We start from the raw sequence: 10,064 nt of genomic DNA on the forward strand, positions 1-10,064 counted from the left end.
ATACCCATGGGTAGAAAGAGCTGCACTGGGATTGTGAGGAGCAACCGATTATACACTGTGGAGTTGGGGAAGGTAAAGACAAAGGAAGTTTCCGAAAGGATTTTCATATGTTAAGACTTACAGGATCATGGAGAACTGACTATTGTCAAACTAAGTGGTTTTTCTCTCCAGCAAGGCATTAACATTAAGATCAGGAGTTTCCTGAGGAATGTTATACCCACCCGCCTCAGGTATTTGTCAATGGGCTGCAAGTTATAAGGAAATTTAATTTTATCTACATTTCTTTTGCCTTTGTTCTCTACATCATTACCATTTTACATAATCACAGTACATGATAAAAACCAGGAGATTAACATTGATACATTACTACTAACTCATCTACAAACTTTATTCAAATTTCATCAGTGTCCCTTAGTGTCCTTTTTCTGCACAAGTATCCAATCCAGGATCATATGTTGCAGCTAGTTGATAAGTCTTAGTCTTTGTTCTGGCACAGTTCCTCAGTCTTTTTGTCTCACTTGACCTTGACACTTTTAAAAGGTATTGACCAGGGGCGCCTGGGTGGCGCAGTCGGTTAAGCGTCCGACTTCAGCCAGGTCATGATCTCACGGTCTGTGAGTTCGAGCCCCGCGTCGGGCTCTGGGCTGATGGCTCAGAGCCTGGAGCCTGTTTCCGATTCTGTGTCTCCCTCTCTCTCTGCCCCTCCCCCGTTCATGCTCTGTCTCTCTCTGTCCCAAAAATAAATAAACGTTGAAAAAAAAAATTTAAAAAAAATAAATAAATAAAAGGTATTGGCCATTTGTTTTATTAATTATGCAATGTAGAATGTTCCCCTATTTGAGGTTGTCACATGCTTCCTTGTAATTAAATTCAGGGTATGCTTTTGGGACAAGCATACCCCAAAAGTGATGTGTTCTCAAGACGTCCTATTGTGAGACCTAAGAGATCAATTTGCCTCATTACTAGTGGTAACTTTAATCACTTGGTTAAAGTGGTTTCTGTCTGATTTCTCCACTGCAAAGTTGCCATTTTCCCCATTATAGTTAATATGTGTCTTGAGAAATATCTTAAGCCTATATAAATATCCTGTTTCTCATCCTACTTCCACCTGCAAATCTTAACACTCATTGATAATTTTCCCCTGAAAATGTCATTACCGGCTATTTGCCAAATGGTGACTTAAGAAAAATTTTTTTAGGGGCGCCTGGGTGGCTCAGTCAGTTAAGCATCTGGCTTCGGCTCACATCATGATCTTGCGGGTTTGTGAGTTCAAGGCCCATGTCGGACTCTGTGCTGACAGCTCAGAGCCTGGAGCCTGCTTCAGATTCTATGTCTCCCTCTCTCTCTGCCCCTCCCCTGCTTGTGCTTTGTCTCTGTCTCAAAAATAAATAAACACCAAAAAAATTTAAGAAAAAATTTTTTAATGTTTATTTATTTTTGAGAGAGAGAGAGCGCATGAGCGAGAGAGTGGGGCAGAGAGAGGGAGACACAGAATCCAAGGCAGGCTCCAGGCTCTAAGCTGTCAGCACAGAGCCTGTTGTGGTACTCAAACGCACAAACCTGAACCAAAGTCAGATGCTTAGCCACCCAGGTGCCCCCCAAATTTCCATCCTTCCTTCTACATTTGACAAATAGAATACTACTGTCAGAAGGAGATATTCCTTCTCCCCGACTTATTTATTTACTAAATTATTTATGTAAGTATAGATTGGATTTTTTTTTTTTAATTCTGTAGGTTGCATTTCATTACTATCACTATTTTATTCCTTAAATAACTCGAGATTTGGCCACTGGGAGCTCCTTCAAGTTGACTTTTTAGTGTGTCCTTTCAGTGTGTTCCCTTTATTGTTTTTTTTAGTACTGCCATATTTTCTGGTAACACAAGATGTTCCAGGCTATTTTGTTATCCGAAACTGGGTTTACCTCTTGGTGGGTGTCAAGCCAAAACACACAACCAGCCAAAAAATAGAAGAAGGAAGAGTTTTACTTCTGCTAAGTAAAGGAGAACACCAGGGATCTTCCCCAAAGCAGTGTCTCCCTGAACAATAGAATTGGGGAAGTTTTACACTAAGGGTGCATACATCTTAAGGGCCTTGTACAACGGGGAATATAGCATGGAATTGGGGTAAAAGTCATCTTAAAATGACTGAGTCCAGGGGCACCTGGGTGGTTTAGTCGGGTGAGCATCTGATTGGCTCAGGTCCTGAATCCCGGTTTGTGAGTTCGAGCCCTACGTTAGGCTCTGTGCTGACAGCTCAGAGCCTAGAGCCTGCTTTGGGTTCTGTGTCCCTCTCTCTCTGGCCCTCCTGTGCTCCCACTCTGTCTGTCTGTATGTCTCTCTCTGTCTCAAAAATAAACATTAAAAAAAAAAGAGTCTAGGTCAAAGTCATGAGGGCTGGCAAAGGACGGCATCATCAATTGGTCTGGTATCTGAGTTCTCAAAGGGGTTTAAATCCTGAAAATATAACCCAAGAATGTATACATCAAGTTAGTTTTCTTCACTTTTGAATCAGCACTGTTAGTTTTAGCAGCCAATTTGTTGTCCCTGATATGATTAAGTTATCTCCTGGCCTGATAGTGGCTGTTCTTACTTTCTTTCACAAGATGGCCAGGAGCCTTAAATGACTTTTCTTATAGCAAAAAACCTATGTCTGTCTCTTTTTTCCCCAGGGACCCCTAACTCTTTCTGCTTATACTGTCCCAGCCCCAGTTCTGGAACATGCACATTTCCCAGAGAAAACTGGCTCCTTTTATTAGAAAATCATGTTTAGAGGGGTGCCTGGATGGCTTAGTTGGTTTAGCATCCTACTCTTGATTTCAGCTCAGGTCATGATTTCACAGTTCATGAGTTTGAGCCCCACGTCAGGCTGTCTCCTGTCAGCATGGAGTCTGCTTTGGATCCTCTGTTCCCCTCTCTCTCTGCCCCTGGCCTGCTTGTGCTCTCTCTCTCTCTCTCTCTCTCTCTCTCTCTCTCTCTCTCGTGCACACTCAAAAGTATATAAAACATTTTTAAAAAATTGCTAACCTACACTCCCATACCTCATATACCTCTTTTTATTTTTAGTCTTACAGTATATAGTAAAAGGACACCTTTCCCTACACCTTTCTGCATGGTGATGTTACTCATTGATAACATAGATAAATTCATTTGTTACTTTTTGTATTTTATTTTGGCTTTACACACACACATACATCCTGGTTGATTGTAATTATTTTTTGAATGCATGAAACATTACCATGGTTCTAAAAGCCATAATTAGACAAAAGATCTACGCACTCAGCTGGCTTACAGTCACTTATTTTTAACTGTCTCTACACCCAGTGTGGGCCTCAAACTCACGATCCTAAGATCAAGAGTCCCGTGCTCTGTGACTAGGCCAGCCAGTCACCCATCATTGCAGTGTTTTTTGTTTTTTAATTTTTATTTATTTTTGAGAGAGCGAGACAGAGAATCAGGAGTGAGCTCCAGGTTCGGAGCTGTCAGCACACAGCCAGACTCAGGACTCAGACTCCACCGTGAGATCATGACCTGAGTGGAACTCTGAGGCTTAACCAACTGAGCCACCCAGGTGCCCCCCTCACTGTGGTTTTGATGTGCCTTTTCCTAACAATTGATGATGTTGGGGATCTTTTTATGTGTTTATCGGCCATTTGAATATCTTTGGAGAAAGATTTCATTTTAATCAGATTGTTTTTCCTTGCTACATTGTAAGAGTTTTGTAAGTAAGTATCAATTGTAAGTATCAATCCCTTTTTAGATACATGACTTATAGACATTTGTTCCCAGTCCATGGATTGCCTTTTTACTCTTTTTTTTTTTTTTTTTTTTTTAAATTTATTTATTTATTTATTTATTTTTGCCTTTTTACTCTTAATAGTGTCCTTTGATGCACAGAAGTTTTTTAATTTTGGTAAAGTCCACAATATATCTATTTTTTCTTTTGTTGTCTATGCTTTCTTTGTCATACCCAATAAATCATTAAATTAATTAATTAAATCCAATATTGTGAAAATTTTTCCTTATGTTTCTTCAAAGAGTTTTATAGTTTTAGTTCTTATGTTTGGAACTGTTATACATTTTGAGTTAGTTTTTGTATATGGTATTAGATAGGGATCCAACTTCATTCTTTTGCATACGGATATCCAGTTTTCCCAATACTATTTGTTGAAAAGACTGTCCTTTTTCCCATTGAATGGTCTTGGGTCTTCTTGTTGAAAACTATTTGACCATATATGTGAGGGTTTCCATTCTATGTCACTGGTCTAGGTATCTGACTTTGTGGCAGTACCACACTGTTTTGAATACCATAGCTTTGTAATAAGTTTTGAAATCAGGAATTGAGAGACCTCCAACTTTGTTGTTTTTCAAGACTACGTTCAAGGGCATATAGGTGGCTCAGTCCATTAAGTATCCAACTTTGGATCAGGTCATGATCTCACAGTTCATGAGTTCAAGCCCCACCTCAGGTGGGCTCAGGGGAGCCCCACTTTGGGTAAGCTCGAAGGAGTCTCACTTCAGGCTCTGTGCTGTCAGCGTGGGATTCTCTCTCTGCCCCTCATGGGATTCTCTCTCTCTCTCTCTCCCTCTTTCTCTGCCTCTCGTTCACTTGCACCCACTCTTTCTCAAAAACAAAACCAAAAAAGACTGCTTCTTCAGATTCTGTGTGTATTTTATGATGAATTTTTCTATTTCTGCAAAAAATATCATTGGGTTTTGATAAGGATTCCATTGACTCTGTGTATCACGTTAGGCAATATTGGCATCTATCTTGATCAGCTGAGACTGTTCAGTTATGGAAGCTGGAATTCTGAGATCAGGATGTCAGCATAGATAGTTTCTAGTTGGGCTCTCTTTTTGGCTTACAGTTGTCCACCATCTTGCTGTATCTTCACAGAGAGAGAGAGAAAAAACAAGCTCTGGTGTGTCTTCCACAATGGCCCTGTCTTCGAATACAGTGACTTAGGGGTTAGGACTTCAACACATGAATTGGGGGTGGACGACCCAATTCAGGTGGGGAGGGGGAAATCTTAGGCAGGCTCCACACTCAGCATGGAACCCAATGAGGGGCTCAATCCCATAACACTGAGATCATGACCTGAACCGAAATCAAGAATTGGACGCCCAACCAACTGAACCACCTAGGTGCCATATTCCAGAAGATTTTCAAAGATACTCATGACCCCTGAAAATTTAAAACCAAGGATAATAATACCTGATAATAGCCTTTGAGATGTCTCAAATTTGCACCCAACAGTAGGGAAAGAGAAGAGGAATGTTCCATCATCTATTATATTCATCCAGCTAATAAACAATGTGCTTACAAAGCTTTAATGAGAACAATGAAAAGGATGTCATAAACAAAATGATAAATTAAAAAGTGCTCAGGTTTTGCAAAGATCCTACCCAAAAATCTTCTAATTAGTGATTGAATGGAGAAGCTCGCTGTGTGTCTGGCACCATTCTTTCTACTTTACATATGCTGTTTTATTTAATTTGAACTTTCTTGAAAATTGGTCATTCACAGAATATTTTTGATAATGAAGCTATACCAATGTATCAAGAAATATGAATCAACATTTAAAGGACTGTTAAAGAACTTTTAGTTGTTACTGGTTTCAATCACACTAATTTCTTTTCTTGATCCCATTCATGTCATAAACGTTGTCTCAATTTTTCCTAATTTATTCTACTACCAGAAAAATAAATACTATCTACAACTATGGTTATTTATTTTTGGTTTGGTTTGGTGGGTTTTTTTTTTTTTTAAGAGAGAGAGAGAGAGAGAGAGAGACGGTGGGGAAGGGCGGAGGGAGAAGGAGAATCTTAAACATGCTCTGTACCCAGTGCCAGAGCTCAATGCAGGGGCCCCACACAGAGCTCAGTTTCAAAACTGTGAGATCATGACCTGAGCCGAAATCAAGTGTCTGAAGCTTAAGTGGCTGAGCCACCCAGGCGCCCCTGGTTATTTATTTTTAAATGGAAACAATATTTTTATGATTTTTCTTGTGAAAAATATAAGGTTAATGTAAAAATAGAAATTTGCTAAAAATTCCTTCATCCAGAAATAAATATTCTTAATATTTTGGTGGATATACTTCAAATATTTTTCTGTGGGATTTTATAGAGGGGTATCACTTGTGTATAAATTCTGTAACCTGCCTTCATTATTTAATAATGTAATTACATGGTAATTAAATAATTACATTATTTAATAATGTATTACATGGTAATACTATGTAGTATTTCATTACATGGGGGAACCTGGGTGGCTCAGTCAGTTAAGTGTCCAACTTTGGCTCAGGTCATGATCTCACAGTCTGTGAGTTTGAGCCCCACGTTGGGCCATGTGCTGACAGCTCAGAACCTGGAGCCTGCTTCAGATTCTGTGTCTCCCTCTCTCTCTCCCTCCCCGCTTGAGCTCTGTCTCTCAAAAGTAAATTAACGTTAGTATTTCATTATCAAGATAACCCTAATTTTTTCATTTTTGCCTATTAAAGAGAATTTGTATTTCTATAATTTAGTTATGAGCTATTCCCAAAAGTGTTTTTGTGCATGCCACTCACATAGTTTTCAAGTTTATTTCTTTTTCACAGAGAGAGAGAGACAGAGCATGAGTGAGGGAGGGGCAGAGAGAGGGAGACACAGATTCTGAAGCAGGCCCCAGGCTCTGAGCTGTCAGCACAGAGCCCAGTGGGGGGCTCAAACTCACGGACCACGAGATCATGACCTGAGCAAGTCGGACGCTCAACCAACTGAGCCACCCAGGTGCCCCTACCACTCACATATTTTTATAATGGATTCCTTTGGGACATTAGAAATTTATTAAGAATTTTCAAAGGTGCAAAATCCTAATCTAGAACTCAGGGAGACAAATTGCTTTTTAAAAGTTATAGTCTCGGGGCTCCTGGGTGGCTCAGTTGGTTAAGCATCTGACTCTTGATTTCGGCTCAGGTCATACTCTCATGGTTTGAGAGTTGCAATCCTGTGTTGGGCTCCTCACCAACAGCATGAAGCCTACTTGGGCTTCTCTCTCTGCCCCTCCCAGACACCACTCTCTCTCTCTCTCTTGCTCTCTCACTCTTTCTCTCAAAATAAATAAACTTAATTTTTTTTTTTTTTTTAAAGTCATAGTCCCTGTGTGCCTGGCTAGCTTAGTTGGTGGAGCATTCAACTCTTGATCTTAGGGCTGTGAGTTCGAGCCCCATGTTGGGTGTGGAGATTACTTAAGGGAAAAAATAAAAGTTATAGTCTTTATTTACTTTTAAAGTGCAAATAACATAATAGGTGAGACAAAAGTAGTATACAGATATTCAAAGTAAAGGATGATAAAGAGCACTATTTTATCCTGATAGTAATGCTGTGATAATTCATAAGAGGGAGATAACTTGTGTGACCAGAACAGTCATTGTCTTATTATTGACCATGACCATAACCATATTATTGACCATTGTCATATTGACCATGTCTAAGTCAAACTGATCTCATAAGTGCTCTGTGGAGGTAAATTAGTTTTCTTGAGTCCTATACAAGACGTGCAGTTTTTTTATTTAAAATGTATATTTTTTTTAATATTTATTTTGAGAGAGAGAGAGAGAGAACAAGCATGAGTGAGCAGGGGAGGGGCAGAGAGAAAGGGAGAGAGAGGATCCAAAGCAAGCTTTTCATTCTGTCGTTGCAGAGCCCAATGCAGGGCTCAAACCCACAAGCCATGAGATCATGACCTGAGCCGCAGTCAGACACTTCACCAACTGAGCCACCCAGGCACCCCAAGGCTTGTAGTTTTCATCATTCTAATCATCAAAAATCCAAAGTATGACCAATGGGGCAAGCTAAGTTTGTAGCTGTTTAGAGAACAGTGGGGCAGGTACAGAAGCATAATAGACTCATCTGGCAAGAAGAGCTGAAAGGAAGCACTGTTACACACTGTTATATACTGTTATACATAATATATATATATGTAATATACTAATGACTTTTCATTCTTTTCCAGGCAGGACTACAGCATACATGAATATAGTTACAAAATCAAGAAGTTTGCAACTACTGGGAGCTGACAAAGCAAAAACAAAAGCGATTCTGTGAAAATACAACTGTTTTTTTTAGAATATCCTAAGCTATTATTTTATGTTCAAGGGAAGATTGCTTAAAAAAAAAGTAAGTATTTTCTTTTTTATCTGCTACTTAGGGATAGCTTACATTTAACAGAACTTAAAAATAATTTAAAAATTAATACATAATTATTGAAAAAAACATACACTTTAGTTAAACGAAGAACATTGAAGATCACAGCCCGAAATAACCAAAGTAATCTTTAAAGACAAAACTTCCTAGACATTTTTCATGTAATTTGTCTGTCTATATTGTCTGTATTGATGTATCTGTGTATTTTACAGATAGGAGCACATGAGCACATTTGTAACTTTTTTTTTTTTTTCCATTTAACCATACCTGCAACATTTTTATGTTGTTATTAGCTATTATATTACTACTAAATTTGTGAGTACTTAGAATTACTGTTTTATAGAAATCTTTCATTTAGTTAAACTCCCTGCTCTTGTCTTACTCAGAAAACTGAATATTGCCTGGAAATGTATATATCTCATTGTAATGATTTTTGGTTGATGTTTATACTGGGGAAATGTATGTTTACATCAATAAAATTCAATACATCATTTAAAATATAGCATATAGGGGCGCCTGGGTGGCGCAGTCGGTTAAGCGTCCGACTTCAGCCAGGTCACGATCTCGCGGTCCGTGAGTTCGAGCCCCGCGTCAGGCTCTGGGCTGATGGCTCAGAGCCTGGAGCCTGTTTCTGATTCTGTGTCTCCCTCTCTCTCTGCCCATCCCCCATTCATGCTCTGTCTCTCTCTGTCCCAAAAATAAATAAACGTTGAAAAAAAAAATTTTTAAAAAAAATAAAATAAAATATAGCATATAAGGGTGTGCTTGGGCAGCTCGATCAGTTGGGCGTTTGACTTCAGCTCAGGTCATGATCTTGCAGTTCGTGGGTTAGAGCCCTGTGTCAGGCTCTGTGCTAACAGCTCAGAACCTGGAGCCTGCTTGGGATTCTGTGTCTCCCTCTCTCTCTCTCTATCCCTCCCCTACTCATGCTCTCTCTCTCTCTCTCTCTCAAAAATAAAATAAACATTAAAGAAAAAAAGAAATACAATTAATAAAACATCAATCATGCAAATATTTTGACAGGTACATAGATTGGTGTGTTAACAAAAGGGATATGCTGATGTTCATGATGCTCAGAGCAACTAGTTGTTAATAATTGGTGATCAAGAAGTGATGTTTTAAGAAAATTTCAATCTAATACAATACTTTTTTTTTTTTAATGTTTATTTATTTTTGAGAGAGAGAGAGACAGAGTTGAGCCAGGGAGGGGCAGAGAGACAGGGAGACACAGAATCTGAAGCAGGCTCCAGGCTCTGAGCTGTCAGCACAGAGACTAATGTGGGGCTCGAACTCACAGACCCCAAGATCATGACCTGAGCTGAAGTTGGACGCTTAACCGACTGAGCTACCCAGGCGCCCCTAATACAATACTTCATTATATGTAGATTTTTTGTGTGTGTTCAATTATGTTTTAGGAAATTATTTGGGTGCTTTGTGTTAAAATGTGATGCATTATATTTTTCACATTTTAAATAGTGGGAAAAAGGCTCTGATTAGAGTTCTTGCACAGAATGATTGCTTTTTAGGAATAGATTACTAATGTTAAGGTGGAGATACCTCTATATGTCTAATTCTCATGACCTGGCAACTTCTCCCAGTCCCTGTGTGATGTGGGACCGCTGGCCTCTAAAGAATAAGAATGTCTATCAATTTAGATAGAGAAAATCCAGGGATGTAGCTTCAAGCTTCACCAAGTGGTATATGGATGGCTAAACTTTGCTCAGAAGAATTGTACGAAGATTTGATGGTAGGATCTGGAGAAGCATGGTTTTGCTAGGTCAAGATCAACTTATCCTATAACTCATAATCTCTCTCTTTGGGGCCTTGTGTTTCACATTGTATGTTTGTGAAAAATCCCTTTGAGGTGTATGGAGTTGGAAAT

This window comes from Lynx rufus, unplaced genomic scaffold, assembly GCF_022079265.1.
Source record: "Lynx rufus isolate CCGP_SWC_20201006 ecotype Redwood Valley unplaced genomic scaffold, mLynRuf1.p SCAF_16, whole genome shotgun sequence".
NCBI classification, from domain to species: domain Eukaryota; kingdom Metazoa; phylum Chordata; class Mammalia; order Carnivora; family Felidae; genus Lynx; species Lynx rufus.